Source organism: Tinamus guttatus, unplaced genomic scaffold, assembly GCF_059628265.1.
Source record: "Tinamus guttatus ecotype Peru unplaced genomic scaffold, ASM5962826v1 Tinamus_guttatus_pri_ptg000222l, whole genome shotgun sequence".
Taxonomy (NCBI): Eukaryota; Metazoa; Chordata; class Aves; order Tinamiformes; family Tinamidae; genus Tinamus; species Tinamus guttatus.
The window spans coordinates 4,180,642-4,198,814 of record NW_028288756.1 but is presented as its reverse complement, the minus strand read 5'-3'; positions in this window follow the sequence as shown (position 1 = coordinate 4,198,814).

Below are 18,173 nucleotides of genomic sequence, written 5' to 3'. Positions count from 1 at the left end.
GTGTTGAAATGTGGTATTTTTAGCTCATCAAGTGATGGGAAAGTGAACCATCCGCCTAGCAAGGTGGATTCTACCATTCTCCTATGTTGTATCACTCACAACATCTCTCAGTGGAAAAGTGAAGACAGGGAAAGAGAGCTAAGTGCCTCCTTGTAAACATAAACAATGCTTTGTATATATAATATGCCACATACTCAGAAGTAACTTAACATGCAGGCTTAGAAGAATTCATGAAGGGAGTCATGAGCATGTGGCCAAAGGTATATGATAAATACAGTTTATCACATGGATTTCTCAGGAGAATGCATTTTCTTTCTACATATATCTTCTTTTTTAAAATGTACTTTTCAGCCAATATTATAATCAGCAAAGTGATATGGAGAAATATAATATTCAGGGTTTTTTTTTTCACTCTGTGAAAGGTTATCTTTTAGGGAAGTCAGCACATTGCACTACAGAGCCCTTTATGTGAAAATATTTAATGTAAAGTCAACACTGAGATTAATATTTAAACTGAAATAAAAGTAATAAGAATAATAAAAATCCTCTGAGCTATTTGTTTGGAATAACCTGTTTAAAAATATTGCAGGTTGCATGCAGAGACGAGAACAATTGGACAGCAGAGTTAAGCATTTCCATCACAGATGATACTTAGTATATTATTAGCATATTACGCATTAGCATATTATTGATGTTTTCCATAATATACAAAAGCATTACAGTAAAATACTGTTTTAAGAGCTTTACATGTGAATCATATTCTACTCCTACATACATTAATGTAATATTTTTCAAGATAAGAACTTTTACACATGGTTTTGAAGAACAAACAAGTTGGGCCCTGAACTTAAGAAAAAGATACTACCGCTTGTCTTAATGGGAGATGAAGGACTCAAACAGTCAGATATTTAGAAACTGATCTCCGTTGGATATCACATTATGTATTTAGGAATGGGTTAAACTCTCTCTCTGATAATCTGAACATCAAGTCCACGTATAAATAGGTATCGTCTCCAGGTATCAAAGTAATTTCTAGCATTGTTTTCTTCACTTCTCAAGGCCAATCTGTGCTTTTGTGCACATCTGTCTATCTCTGCTCAACACTCCACCAACCTTTCCAAGCCTGGAAACTTTCCAAGCTTTCCAAACTATCTATGATACAACAATATCGCTTTTTTCAGCTCTCTCTTCAAACTGTTCCCTTGCCTATAGTATTTCTGGACTCAATGAGAAGAATCTATCCATATCTGACCATTTAAAGTACAGCTTATCGAGACTAAACTTCTTGAAAACAAAAGCTCACTGGCAGAAACAACTCCTTAATTAAATAACCTAACTTAAACATCCTTCGAATACCTCCATAATTCACAGGGCTGGACCCTATCATCCTTCTAGCTAAATTATTGTCAGATTCAGAGCTTCTGAAAGGTTAAAAAAAATCTAGTTTGAAGGAAAAAAGGTGGAGAAAAACAACCAAAAGAATTTATGATATTAACCCATCATGTTTGCTGTCCCAGACCTGCAGAAAAGCAGAAAATGAGACAGAAAGAACTGTTTTTGGTTCAAGTGTGCTCCTATATACTACACAAACTGCCATCACAGGGAGCTACTGGTAACAAACCCTTTCCCAACATTAGGTATTAGCTCTAGAATAAATTTGAAAGATTGTGCCCTGCAGTTTGAGTGGAATCCAATAATAACTCCTACAAAAACAAACAAACAAACAAACAAGCAAAAAAAAAAACCACAAAAAAAATTGACAAAAATACATGTGGGTAATCATCTGTGGAATTTTACTTACAGCTCAGTTTCCATCTGTTTTACTTGCACAGGTCTAAGTTATTGAGGTCTGGGACCATTCTTTTTAGTTCTACATTTAGCTGTAATTGCATAAAGCTTATTAAAATAAAAAATGTTGTACTGTTATTTCATGAAAATAAAAGAATGAAAAAAGTACACCCCCCGCCAAAAAAAAATATTTTGGTTACAGAGTATTTATGCATGTGATCATGTTCTTACATTCTTAGTAGCTTAGTAGCTTTTGATCTTGTGAATTACTCTTTTACAAAAAATACCAGGGCAATTAACAAAGCTCTCCAATAGCTGGAAGTCACTGGGCAGATGCTATTTATTGAGCAGAAAGCAAACAGCACCAAAAAAAATCATAACAATTTCAGCCTCTCCACAGACAATTCACAATCAGGGTAAAGCCAATGATTATATTCTTGTAAACTGTGTGAAGAGGATTACTCCGTTCCCATCAACATATGTAAACGTCTTAATCAGGAGGCTTAAGTAGTTTAACTAAAATATTCTCAGACATGCAGAGAATGAGCTGAGAAGTTCATACATCTGAGGCCAACGAGCTATTGGTCCCCACAACTTTCTATCACTGAAAAAATCTGCATTTTTATACTAGCGTAAAGTTAAAGATGTCGCCTTCAGGAAACTGCAAGCACCTCTCCAATATCAACATATCAATAAAGTTGAAACAAGGTGGTGGGGGGCTGAGAGAGACTTTAAGGTCATAGAACCACTATCACGTGTCACAGGACCACTACAGCAAATATCAGGGCCAATGCAGAAAACCTCCATTAGCCAAAAGAAGTTAAAACCTTCCTAGTTTCCTAATCCTCTAATTTATTAGTCTCTCTCTCTCCAAAAACATATTGTAGTGTAGCTAATTTCCTCCCACGAAATGATAAAAATACACATTCATGTGCCCAGTGTACAGTGAAAAGCCGCAACTGCTCTCACAGGCGCATACGGATCTTTGCAGTGGCCTTCAGTAAACTTTTGGTCCTAACTCTTGGCCAAAATTGTACCTTGCTGTTCAGCATATTGTTCTTTTTTTCTGTCTGTTCATAGAAAATAACCTAAAATATCAGAGACCATAGAGTCTTTCCATTTGACAACTCGGGTTATTTTTGTCTTTTTGTTTTTCAGCATAAATGTTCTCTTTACGGGGGCAGTTTCAATCCCAGATAGTGAGCTGGAAACTTTCCAGTTCTATATCCTACTGTGGCATCTTACTAGCAAATGTGTGGATTTAAATTAAGCATGTCAGTAGTCCTACTGTACTCATTACAGTAGTCATATGCTTGAATACATATTTGAAAACTGTTTTTAATTCAAAATTTTATTTGAATCTTATACCCTTCTACATTTATTCAACTGTCAATTATCCAAATTTCTCACAGTAACAGCATGAGTATTAATTTATGAACAATTACTAATTATGATATCTGCAAAAATGTATTTAAAATAAAAAAAAATAAAGAAAATTTCAAGAAAAAAATCATTCACTTTAAATACCATTGGCTCTTCTGAATCACCTTTGCAATTCAAGCAATTAACATACATACACATGCATAAAGCTCTGTCAACGACGGTTGAAAAAATTCAGAATCTTCCATTACAAGATAATAAAGCTTGAAGACAAACTGTGACTTAATTGCTACCAATAACTATTATACCTCTGATAGAAATTGCTGTTTACCAGGTAACTGTCTTCCGTGGTTCTTGATTTAGTGCACGTGAATGTGTAGTTCTTCCAAGGTTAAGTGATTTGCAGTGGCTTCAGCTCTTCTTGCTTAGCAGATGCATGGATAGCACCAGCATTGTCCTACCTATTATCACCTATTTTGACCAGATTTTTGCAAAACTCTCTTAAGGAATTTCATATCTATTGAAAATATCTGCTGGAACAAGCTTGGCGATTTATCTTCTATACCTTCCGCCATGTTAAAGTTTAATTTTTTAAAAAGTTTGAAATGCAAATCAAATGCAAAAATGAAACTCACAGGAAATAGCCCAAGTAAACTGAAGTCAAAAGAGTTTTTGTTTTGCTTGTTTGTTTTTCAAGAATGCTTTCAGTCAATATTCTGTGTACTATCTGCCTGATGATATTTTGCTCCCTGACATAATTCCTTGGTTGGACACAATACCCTTAGACAGCTGTAGTTTTAAAACTCTTTGAGTTGACAGTCAATAGATTGTCTATAGGAACTTTAGATAATCAGAAGAGCACAAAACTAATTATGTTACAAAACAGCCGCATTCTTTATTTCTATTTCTCTTTTCCAAGACCAAAAATTCTGAACCTCTGCATTATGCACTACTGTGTTCACGTGGGCAGCTGATTAAAGAAGTTGACTTAGCATAAAACATAACTAGTGAAAAGGAGAAAAATAATGAATTTTTTGCTTTGTTTGCTTTCATTTTTCCTCCCTAGGATTTTTCTTAGTCTATCCTTCTAAGTCTGAACTGTCACCACTTTAACAGCATTCTGAATTTTGGTTAATGTCTGTACAGCACTTTGCAAATGCAAGTGTGACATAAGTAGTAAATATTGGCATCAGAATAAGAGATTCAGATTTCCTATGAAAATATTATCATAGCACCGTTAAAACAGAGTTAGCAAGTGTACACAAAGACCATCTAAAGCTCCATTGCTGATGTCTGAGACGAGTGGCTATTGAAATAGCTGCTCATACATTCTTTTACTTTCTGTTCTTTAAAGACTGGTAACCCAAGGTACCAACTACCTTTAACTTGAATTTTCTAAAATAAAATGCACTACACTAAGAAATTTCTTTCATATTAGCTTAATGCTAAAAACTCCTGCTAATGGCACCACAATCAGCATATTACCTCATTTGCCCCATTTTTTCTTGTCATCCATAAACTTCTTACAGAATTCTGCTCTTTTGTTAAATCTGCAAGGCAGTTTGAGCAGTGTATGTGGAAATGACACATCTAGTAATTTTATTAAGAATTTGTCTCATCTCTTTTTGTCTTTCTCAGTCTAGTCAACAAGAAAGAATGTCACTATTGACATGAGTGATGAGGATGAAAGATTTCTGTTACAGCAAAAGGAGAGAATTTTCCATAATTAAAATAATAGTCTAAAATCAAAAATAACATAGATTTAATATAGAATATAGATTTATATAAAATGGTGAATATAGATTTATAACTTCCATTACATTAATTTAACTATCTATTCTTATGCCTGCTTTAAGTCATAAGAATTTCATGCAGAATTAGTGGATGAATACTGTTAGATTATTTGTCAGTTTTATTTAGACGGAATTTATTTATTTTTCATTATTAAAATGAGCTATGAATCGTAATGATTATCTCCTCCTTCAATTATTTACTTTATTCACTCTGTGTTGCTGAAGTGGTTAATAACTGAAACTGGCTTTAGTTCTTCAGACTTGCTGCATTAGCTGTTTGAGAGCCTGAGTGAGAACTGCCTTAGGGCTTAATCCATCTCACAGTGAAGTCAATAAGAAAGCTCTGATTCACATCACGGGGACGTGAATTAGTCCTAAATTCACAGAAGAAAATCCAGCTGGTAGTGCAGTTCTCATGTTTGGTTTACAATTCAAGCAGGATTCTTATGAGTATTGGGAAAGGTAGAGCTAGGAAGAGGCATTCTCTGTAATTTTTTCTGGAGTTAAGGTTATTTTAAGAAAGTAGGAGAAGAAGCAGGGAAAACTGAAGAGATACTACGAGTAATGAGCACTGTTATTAATAACAACAGAGAGAAAATAAAGGATGGCTACTAATGAGAAGCATTATCTATATGCAATGCCTCATTTCTAGTATCCATAAATTATTTCTTTAAATTATTTACAAAAATGAATGTTTACAAAAAGCATGGGATAAATATATTTCTGTCCAGAACATTATTTTAATAATAAGACTCCTTGAAAGAAGAGAAAGGTTCCCCGGAATAACAGCTTCACAGAACGACGTTATGAATGAAAAGCAGTTCACAGAATGAACACCAAGTTATTAAATTTACTGCAGACATGGTCCTGTAGTACAGGGAAGGAGAGCCTTGACTTCACTTATATAAAGTTTTGGTATAGAAAAAGCCATCAACAAAATTCATATGTTGTTCAGAATAGCTGCTATCCTCCACTTTTGTACAGAGTAGTTCCTGCTTCCTCATGTGTACTGGAAGCATAGTGAATCTCAAAGAGCATAAGCACTGTAATTTTCTTGCTCTGCAAGACTGAAGCGGTGCCATCTCGTGTCTGATTTGCTCTTGTCCATGAGGACCGGTGGAAAAAAAATGCAACTTTCCAAGGCAAAACTTGACCAAGAACTTCTGCTGGGATTGGCGCTCAGCAGGACTCTTCTGTACTGTCTTCATCACAGACCACTGCGCAAACCACTGCTTGAGCCTTGCTCTTAAGTTTTCTGTCCTCCTTCTATTTCTATATTTTAATACAGGTTCCATAAGAATTACATCACTACTGAACCCTAGTGCACAACACTGTGAAAAGAGTTTCTTCTTAGTGATCACATACTTCAGAAGTTCAAGTTAATTGACATAAAAGAGTCTACACTGATTATCACAGTAGTACTGTGCTCTATCATGTTTAGCACCCTTTTGGGATTACCCTGCAAACTAGCATTTTATGTTAAAAGCCGCATACTGTCTTTAGCACTCTATGCTTTCTGCAGCAGTGAGCTGATGACTCAAGGTCATTAATAGAAAAATTTATCTGCAGAGCGATACAAGATGACAAATCGTTGTCATAGACAGGGAGCACACACAGCACTCCGGTAAAAACAAGGAAGGCCTGCATTAGTTTCAAGCACCCATAGTTATAATTAGTTTCCTTATGGTTACGTTTACTTCAAAGGAGTGATCATGACATCGATGAATACATTACTGTGTGTGATATGGCCCAGATACACTTCCAGGACAGTTCCTCCTATTTTTCAAAGACTTGAGTCCATCTTCTTTTCTCTTTGAAAAACAGAATATCAGATCTTGATCCAGTACCACTAAAATCAATCGGACAGATCTTCAACCAGATCAAGACCTGATATTCAGTTTTCCAGTAAAATATAAAACCGAATAGTTGTTTTAAAGTCAGCAGAGATGACAAAATTTAACTAAGGAACTGGCCCAGCAAATGTGTCATTAACCTTGGCATGAATTTCACATAGCTTTTAGAGATGAGATATGAAAAATGACATACCTAGATAACTAGGCATATGACCTTTTATAATTTATTTTATTTACATGATAATAGCTATTTCAACCGAAATAGAAAAAAATGCAACTGTGACCCTCTCATACAAATCCTGTCAGCTTCCAATCCCAAGGAAGCTAATAGCATTTTGGAATAACCTCACTGAAGTCATTTGACTTCCAGTGATATGTCTGAGACACGGCATTGAATAGTATGAGTCTGCATGTTGTTTCAAGGTGCACTTCCAAAATGCAAGTGCTAATGTCACCTAGGTGGTCCTCAGCAAGAAGGTCTCAGAAGAACTGACAACTTGAATGTGCATAGTAAAATGATGAGAGCGCAAACCTTTGCTTTTGGGAAAAAAAAAACTTAAAAGAAATACTGTCTTAGTTATAGAAGGTAGTCGAATTAATTGCTCTGCCTTCTCTATTTTCCGCCATTGGTCTGAGGTGAGCAACAGTCTTTTATGTAATTTTAAACGTAAAATAGTTAAAGTTTGCCCACAAATAGGGTAGTTTTATATGCACATATACACATGATAGGAAGGTGTACAAAGGTGTGCTGCTTAAATATGACAAATAATGAGATATTACAGCTGGGTTTATATGTAACTGAGGCTCCACCAGTATTTCAGCATATAATGCAGAAAATGGAAAACACTATCTGCCCCTTTCATCTGAGTCGCTTGGGCTTTCCTGTTTTGAGGGCCTGAGCGAGCTCAGTGAAAGATGATCCACAGCTTTCCATAGCCAGTCACCTGGATGTTTAGGGACAGGGCATCTTTAGAATTTCTTCTTCTCATCATTCACAAATGTCAAGTCGCTTTAAAAAAAAAGTTGCTTAGTCGTGCTTCCTGCATTAGCAAAGACTATGATGGGAAATGAGGGGAAAAAAAAAAAAGACCATTTTCTAGTGCTGCCTGCACTGGAAAATGTGTGCTAGCTCTAGAAAATTCTAGTGCCGAAGTAGTGCTACAATTTTAACATTGCCTGTGAACACGATAAATGAGAATAACTTCTCAGGCATAACTTACAATTATTATTCCAAATTCATGGCAACAGCTTCCACTTTCACATAGTAAAGGGAACCAAAAAAAAAAAAAAGAGGGGAAATATTTCAATATTTCCTTCATTGACTAATAGACAGAAATCTTTATGTTCAAAACCACTCAAAATGAGCCCCCAAAGACTCACAGTCTGACCACATGAAACTCAGTCACCATTTGCCTTTTCAAGCGACAGCCCGATCCCTGCATTTGGGAGTCCATTTTGACCCCAAAAGCATTAACCTAGCCAGCTTGCATTTCATCCTACACTGTCATGTAAGATGTACTTTGCACAAAATAAGAAACATTGACCTTGAAAGGAAAGAAAAAAAAAAGATCACACACACACAAACCCATTCGGCAGCCCAGACCAAGATCTAGGCTCTGTCAAAATGATTTCTTATTCCATTTTACTGAAGCAGTGCCATGCTTTATCACTTCAGAGTTCATGTCTCACAGCTGAGGCAGCCCACTTGAATTGGTAAGTTGTTTAGTTAAAGTATACATGTGCTATTCACGTTGTCAGTATGATTTGAAAGGGAAGAACATTTTGCAGGTGAAATACAGCTGTATCCGCCACAGATAGAGTCAAAACGCGAAACATTAAATCACATGCAATTAATTGCTCTCTGTCTTGCTATGGTCCTTCTACTCCTTGTTTATAGAAATACTATAGTCAGACTCATGGCAATGGTGACTTGATAGTGGAGGCACCAGTTTCCAATCTTTTAGCAGATTCCATTGAAGTTTGTCACATAAGCTTAAGTAAAATTGGTCATGGTAATCTTAGCTAAATTCAATGTCTATATTTTTATATCACTACGCATACTTTTATACACACGCTGCAATATAATTTGGAGAAATGCTGAATTTGCCTTATGAGCATAAAATGTGCAATTGCTGAATACCATTAAAAATAGTACTGTAAAAAAGGTGCTTTCCAAGTCACCAAAGCCACAGTTTTCAGCCATTAAAGTTTACACTTTATTACAGCTGCTCAGATGTAGTTGCATTTATTTATATACATTTTTATAGAGGTGGACTGAGTTGCTTTAATTCTCCTCTCCAGTGAAAGTGCTGCTTTAATACAACAGATCAAGTATTGCCATATGGGCATAGAGTCACGTCCTTAAAGCACAGAATTCTCTATTACAGTGCGAACACTATCTAAGAAGGGCTATTCACTCAAATAGTGGGGAAATCAAAGGCTTTCTTGACATAATTTACAAATAAAAAAGCCCAGATCCAGATATTAGAAGTACCCCCTAACTCTGTTTAATTTTGCTTTAATGTAATTGAAAAATCTCGTGAAGCCAATGTTGAAAGTTGAGTTCATTTTCCATGACGCTACAGCACAGTACCAAACTGCCTATGCATTTCATGTAAATTAGCAGCAAGATTATCAGAATACAATGAATTTAAACACGCCTCCATCTGTACTTTCCAGAATGTGAATAAATAAAAACTTGAAAGTAATGCAAATGAAGTCACCGACAAAAGCTCCGTAAAATTCGGAACTAGGTCAAAAGTGAATGCATTAGTGTTCAATATAATTCCATCTTGGGTTTTCATACCCACCTCCTCCTTTTGTTCTTGCTGCCAATTGATTACCTTTCCATGGAGTTTACACATTGCCATTAAAAGTTAATAATGCATCAATATTAAACACACCGCTGTAAAGTTAGCAACGCTATTAATATCCTCAATCTCTAAGCAGTATTAGACCTTAATAAGATCAGTATGAATCATCAGAATCATAAAAAAATCCTGTCTTTCTGGAATTGATACCTATAAACGATGGACAGGTGAGGACTGATACTTAATACAACCATCTCTCTCTTTACAGAACTGCAGGGAATGGGAAAACCAGTGTTAGGAGAGAAAAGCAACCCCTTTTAAAAATAAGATATTGCTATTAACATTTCAGTATTATCTAATCTTTTGCTTCTATGTAATGCTTATAAAATGCTATAACCACTTCAGGACATGTTTTGAAGAGCTGAGTAATGTTTTGTTCTCCAGTTTGTCCAGCAAAAAACAAGAACAAACGTTTGAAGTGCGGATGGGCAGAAACGTTGCTGCAAGATTCCCCACCACAGATATCGTCAAGCGGGATATTGTTAAAAAAAGCAGCCAAAGACTTAAATATATATTTAAGCTCTATATTTTCAATCGTGCTAGGTGACAACTGCTAGTTAAAGTATACATGTGCAATAAGCTTTACATTCCCCCAAGTGTGCTAAATCATTGTGTTGGCTCAAATTTGTTTTTTAAGAGCTTTGTTGACTTCACAGCTGGTGAGTTGACACTTTCCATCACTCCACCACTTGGCAACAGATGCCTCTTACTTATGCACAGATGCTGAGTATCCACCCAACCCTAACATTAGCCTTGTGTTCTGAACTAATTGGGCCAACACAGCTGTAATTAAGGTTTGAATAATTAGAAAACTAACATGATTACTTTCACAATTAATCCTTATATTGTATCATTACACTCTCTTTTGGACTGTTCTGTATCTCTCTCATTTCTTTGCAACTTGTGAACGCATCATCTTTCTAAACAGTAGAAAACAAAATTACTTTGCAGATAATGAGCATAATATTTTAAAGGTGCTGGCCGATTCTGATTTTAAAGAGTTATGATGTGTGCTTTTGACTGACATTTTCTTTCAATCCATTTGCCCATTATATGAATTCTCTTAGAACAATCATGCAGGAAGAAAAATCATACACGAGGATGAAAGAAGGCTCTAAAATAAAAACAGTGTGTGAATGTATGCAGAGCCAGTGCATTGTGAAAGCTCTTTAATATAAGCTAATCTGACATATTTCATTTTAGTCTTCTGCTTTGGTGTCTGTTTTGAAGTGATGGATGCTGGGGAGGAACTGTTCAGCAAGGAAATACAGGTGAGAGGAAAAGGAGAGTGTCTCTTAACTGGGGAGTCCGCCCTGACCAAGTGGCAATCGCGGCACTTGCAGAGAACAGCATTGTGGAAAGCAGATCTCTCAGATGGAAGTAAATAAACATTTAAAGAATTAAATGGGAAGTGTCCGTTCAAAACATGAGGGGCGAATCAATCCATCATTCAAAGCACAAGGGCTACCTGAATATATACATATTTAAGACTTTGAGTGACAAGTCTCTTTTAAAAAAATGTTCAATAATTATCTGTTAGTAATGTGCAAAATTAACATATTCATGTATGTGTATGCTCACAGAAATGACTTTTTTTGTCTCAGATACATTTGCTAGTATATTAACAGAGCATGAACTCTCACATCTGCTATGAAAAAATCAGCACTAGTTATATTGCATTTTTTGACACTACAAAGAAAGAGAACAAGACAGAAGAAACATCATAGCTGTGAAGTAATATTAATGAGAGGCATAATTTAGAAAATCTGTATTCTGTTTATAAAAAGTACAGGGTGAATTACACATATGGTGAACTACATGGCTTTACATGTAGGTAACCTTTGGCAATCTGGGTAATGTGCCCAGCTTTTGCCACACTAGAGGAACTCTGCGTTTTTAGCATTACTGATTATCGCTAAAGGGAAGAATCTCATTGCATATGGTATGTCTAAGAAACAACCAATATATAATCAATAGTCTCAACTGTGTGTCAGAAAAAATATCAAAAATTAAACACATATTTCCTGCAACTGTAAGAAAGTATACCCAACCACAGAGGATGTGGGGGAAACTGCTGCAAGTAAAGAGTCTTTTCAACTAAAGATTGATGTTTGATAGTCTACTCCAGGTGTTTAAGATATTCTATCAGCACAGACATCTGAGTTTGTGCTAAGGGGTATTGCAGGAACATTTTAATCAGGGAAAGCTCAGAAACAGCAACAGACATGGCCGAGAAACAGGTCCAAAGGGGAAGGAGAACATTAAACAGAGCAGCCTGTCTCAGTGCAGCCTCCCCTGAGACCGCAGCAGTGCAGATCCCTGGAGGTAAGAGAAGGCAAGAAGCCTGTAATTACTGGCTGCCATTGTTAGGGAAAACAAATATCCTGCTTCCACATTCGAGGAGAAACAGCCTCCACCCAGCTCCTCTGCCAACACCAATGCCTTAATCCAAAACTAGAGGCTTCTACTCCTGGCTACAATAATCCCCAGTTCACTGTGGGACACCGGCACAGCTTGTGACCCCGCACCAAGCTCATGCCAAACTCAGGTTAGGTGGCGTGGAGGGCAACATCACTCCTAGGAAGCAGGCATATATACAATTATATACACACACACACACACACACACACATATATATACCAGCCAGTAAGGGAAGGGCAGGTAAGCTATGAGAGAAGCAGCTCGATGTTGGGCTGGGAAGAGCCCAGTGGGCAGTGTGGAGGGGAAGGAGGCAAATCAAGGCAGGTATCATCAGCAGATGCACAGCATCAGCAGAGAGAAACCATGTCCTTACTGACAAACTTCTCTCTGAACAGAGGGCAAAAAGCCGAAGCAAGCGCTGACGGGTATCTCCAGGGCAGAGGGACCTGCCCTGCACTCAAGCCGACACCGTCCTTTTAGTAACCACCCCACCACATCGCGCTTCGGGGGGTTTAATGACTACCCTTCCAAAGGGGGACTTCTTTTCACTACACATATCCTGGCACCTCGTCCCTGAGCACAGCTGGACAGGAGAAATCAGGAAGACAACTGATGTGAGACTTTGGCTTTGTTTGGAGAAAGACTGTGAAAATTCAAAGGACCCATGAGCACTTATCAAAACTGCATGCACTGCAAGGTTTTCTTAGGTAGATTTTCTGATTCCATCAATCAGTACGTTATTCAGTGCATCTCGTAGCTCTAACCTGAGCCAGCTTCGGTTGAAGTCAGAGAAGGTTCAATTGATTGGGCAGATCAGTCAAATCCAGATTTGATCGATTTCAATCAATTATTGCCTTTTTAGTAGCACAGATTTTGTCAGTTACTTCTGTCTGTAGTGGTGTCTCACCATGAGGCCACACACTAAGGCTCAATAACTGATTTCCATGAAATCCCTGGTATGAAATAAAGGCAGGATAACAGCTTTGGACACCAGCCTTACTGTAACAGAGCTCCTTTCAAGATACTTTCCATAAAACATAGTGTATGATCTCAAAGAGGGATCAATGAGATTATTTGATTATAAAACTCTTGCCTGTGGTTATCAAATAACATTGGTTTCATGGAGAGCTTAGGAATCTTTATAATTTTAGAATATCAAGCTCATATGATTGTATTTTCACACAGAATGATGAAGTCATGCATCAACTGATTATTTGGAATTATTTCAAATTAATTTCCATTCCTCCATCTACGTTTAGGCATGCTGAACTATGCATTTCTGCGTAACAAATATAAAAAAAAGTTATTTTCGTCTGTATTCCTAATCATTGTCAAAATAAAAATAAAGGTTTAGCAATGTTTCAAACGTAATGACAGAGAAAATGTTATAATGGGAAAGTCCAGTGCCTCATTAAATGTTTGGAAAAAAAAAAGGAAACTAGAACAATAATTCTGATTATTCCTTCTTTCCTTTTTGACAGGAGATATTTCTCTATTTCTGTGCATTATGTTTTTCCTTATATCCCAGTCACAACATTTATCTTGGTGTTATGGCTCTTTCTGCCTTTTCAAATGTTTGCCTTCAGGGGTACCGTTGCTTCTAAAAGACATTATATTTCGTAAATCTGCATTAAAAATCACTTCTTTTTCCTGACAAGCTATTTAAAACATCACATTTAGGCCTTATGAATTGCACTTTTAAAGATATATCTCTATATCTCATGGAACGTAGACCCATCTGACCAAGTCTGTTTCTTTGCAAGAAGTGCAATTTCAAGTTCAGGGCATTATTGCTAGAGCTCTATAGCAGATATTTTCCAATACAAAGATCCTATCAGAAAATTTGGAAGAATGACTCCTAAAACAGACTACTTAGCCACAGACATTAGTGATATCACATCATTATTCTTCAAGAGTGTAACAGGAAAATGAAGGGGTAGGAAAGCCACCAGCGTCTAAAACCTGCAATAGTTATATATTTCACAGTGTTACACAGGTTAAAAAAAAAAAAAAAAAAAAAAAAAAACCTCTACTCCTCTTTTATTAATTAATCATTTTACACACTTACTGTACAAGTACACACACACACGAGTCAGAGGGAGAGAGTCAAAAGATGCTAAAGAATGCTTTGAAGTTGCAATAAACTCTTTACCATGCTGTCTGTACAGATAAAACCTAATAAACACTTGATAGAAAGGGGAAGGTCTGATGCATCTTCATACAGCCTTGCACTCATAGAAATAATTGAAGTAAGGCATATTGTACCAGTTGTGCCCATTATTTGTCAGCGATGAAGACTAGCATTAGTTGAATTTATTAAATCTCAGATCTTGATTAAAATTATCACCTATCACTAGCTTCCCAAACAGCATAAACCCAACTGACACAGGGCAGGCAGAACATGTGCATATATAAACACACACACAAGTAGTTTTACATCGAATTTATATCCAAGAAAAAATAAGCATAGCACCCTGCCACTTTTACCTGAACTGATAGCCCGGACATGTGATTATAGGAAGGGCTGTTCAACCACCAGACCATGAGAAATGAATGGTAATTCTGGATGCTCAGCAACCTCCTCCCATTCCTCCTACCGAACTGTAACTGCAAAATTTAGAAGGATAGTTAAGTGCACGAGTTTACTATTTAAAATATTCATGCTCATTGATCACAAATAGAATAAAAAAAAAAAGTCATACAGTTATTACAGTAAAAGCGAGTTGATTAAAAAAGGTGACCTTTAGAAAGCATATGCAGAAAATGTCCACTATGTGTTAGATGCTCATGTCCAACGGAGTTCCAGATGGATTGAAAAAAATACTCCCCCAAAATTAAATAAGTTTAGAAAATATTTCTGCACCTAGCAAAAAAAATAAATAATAAGCTTAGAAAATATTTCTGCACTTTTTCTTATTTAACTCTACCTATTTAAGAAGTTCAAATCCTTGTCCTGACGACTATGCTCTAGTCCCCATACATAATACCTCCTTTACACCCAACCTGCTCATTACTCACGTCATGCACTGCTGGAACTCAAATGTATCCTTGACCAGTACATTTTGGCTGTCAGCGTTAGAAAGAGTGACAAGTAATTGCTCTATGCTACATTTGATGATTAATTCAGAGTGGCATTCGAGTCTATTGAAGGATGTTGGTTTGGTTGCTTCAACATTCCATGTGCTGGGCAAAGGAGAATGCAATTTTATATGGTAGTTCAAAAGTGTGGGAGGCTGGGGTGTGAAGAAACAGGGGAAATGCAGAGAAAGTGATTTGCTGAAAATTTAAACCTAGTTTAATGTGTAGTGAGCACTGAAAAATGGGATCAAAGTGTTCACCCTGAATGTGTAAAGAGGTTTGAATGCTAAAAAAAAAAAAACTCCTAAGGTTTGTAATACACTATTCTCAGAAAGCCTTGCAGACCTGCGGGAACAAACATAAAACCATGTGAGATAAGTAATACTTTTCATATAATATTTTAATTAGCAAGCTTAGTTGAGTGTTTCCCTTACCAGCAATTACCTTCTCAACATCAGCTCTTATCTCATATTTATTATAACATATGTACGCTTTCACATAAAAGCCAGGCCCATCAGATTTTTTCTCTCTTTTTATTTTGATTTAATGCATTGCCTCTTCAAGAAGCAGAAGAGCCAAATTATCAAAATAAGTTCTGTTTTATAAAATAACTGTCCAAGTCCTATTGGCTAGGAGGTCGGAGGAAAAGAAAAAACAGAAAAGAAAAAAAAAAGAGTTTTAAAACTAATGAAATTGTTTAAAGATTAGAATATGAAACAGCTGCATCTTCAGAGGACTGCTCATCACATCATGATAAAGAAAGAGAGATTTTAATAAAAGAACACAGGTCAGTTCTTTTCTATGTATCGATGTAAATCAGCAGATCTATAACATCAGCTTAGAGTTACAGTGATGTAGATGTACATTAGATAGGTTCACTAAATTATCCCTGTTTTACCTAGGAAAGGATTGGGCAGTGTTATTTACTACTGTGAATACAATGAATTCATATTTCATTTACCAAAGTAAAGAGATATAGTTAAATATTTAAAATTATGGTAACAAGTACCAAGATTATTATTAATATTTTAGGGATAAATGAAAAGCCTGTTAACAAGTGAAGATGCAGGTTTCCTAAATGAAAATGAGATAGCTTTTCATTTTGTTGTATAATTAATACTCCCCAGTTTAATGACTGAAATATTTCTCGAACTTACAGAGGTTTTATAGTAAGGCTTTTGGAACTAAATTTGACTGAAACCAGATTCTGCAAAATGGCTTCATCATAAAACCTATGACAAAAGTATTGAGCAGAAAGCTCCTCATGTCCTTCAAGACAATAAAAACCTAGTCAAGAAACACTAGTTCTTAGCTTTTATTCGTGCTACAAATATCCTTAGAAAACTCATTAAATTGTACTATCTGGTACATCTGCTCCGTTTATCAATTCTTTATTTTTGGGTTTTGTTTTGTTTTTGTAAATGAGAAGAGAGAACTATGATGAAGCAATTTTTTATATTACATACTATACTATAGATACTGTACATATTGAACTATATCTAGACCAGACATAATAAAGTGTATAACATGCACACACATAAACAGTATGTCTGAAGACAGAAATGCCAGGAGATACTTTTTAATAAATGTAGTCTGAAGGTAAGAGTCCAAAGGGACCATCAACAGTTCAAACCAAGTGCATAGTGGTTAAAGTAAATACACAAACCAAAACCTTTATGAAATGCCTAGATGGTCACAGACAAGTGTTTGGCAAATGCATGTTACTGTTGCGATTACTTTTAGCAGTTGCTGGCAGCCTTAAGACAGCAAAGTCCAAGCAACTAATGCTTACAGAGTCTAAATGACTGAAGTCAAAAACTGGCTTTTGAGAGTGATGAAGTATGTTGTTGATCAAGAAAGGTCAAAAGGCTGGCCTTGAGTCTCTATGTCTTTTTTCTTTCTGGAAAAAAAAAGGAGTAGGTTTGCATCCCTACTTTCACTGGAGGAAAAAAAAATACTTTTTTTTTTTTTTTTTTTAATCCAAGTCAACCAGAAGTGTACATTTGGTGTGTTGGACACCGTATTAATGCACTCAGTGAGTAAATACATGCAAGATGAGAGTCATAAATCTGATCTAAATTTAGAAAGAAAAAACACACACCAAAGCCATTTAACTGACAATCTCTCCTTATCTCCTTTGGGGACTCTTCCAAGTATACTGTTCTTTAAAAGTTGAAGTTAAGAATAATTCAGGTGCCTAAGTATGTAATTCTGAAGTTTAAGTGTTAGACAAACTCACAAACTCAAAATATGACCTTGGTCCTTAGCTCTTTTGCTATTTTGAGTATCAGACCTGTGGGTTTGCTATGAATGCTCCCTAAAAGTTTTCCAATCTGAGCTTAGATTACAGGTCCCATGTACAGAGAGAAACCTACGTGAGAGAATCTACATGTCCCAAATCATGCTCTTCAAGGGCATTAGACATTAAATGTGGCTAACTTTATACGTACATCAACCAATGCACTCATTGCCTTTAAAAACATTGGCAGCTGAGACACCTGTGGAAAAGTGATAATGCTCCAGCATCAGAACAGTCTGTTATATTTCTGTGAGTCTGACCTTAAAGCAAGAAGACCTTCCTCACCCTCCAAAAAAGAAAGAAAGCACTGCATTTGACAGAAATTGGACCACAGATGCTCCTAAAGTAGTCTGAGCAGGTTTAATGATGTAATATTTTACCTTCCATCTGCTTGGGTGAAAAGCTGCTTCATTAAACAATCTACTTCAATATTAACATTGTAAAAAAATATGCCCCTGATTAAATACCAAGTCTGGTAACAAAGAAGGCCATGCAGGTTTGTATTTTACAGTGATACGAAAGTTATCTTCAAGAAATAATTTTTATTCTCAAGCTCCCTTGAAGCTTCAGCCATAAAACTGACCACTGACACTTCAAACCTTTGCAATTCCACCATAAACTTAGAGCCTCAAAAATTATTCTGTGCCATGCACCAAACCCAATGCATTGAACGTATGACATCTCTGTAAAA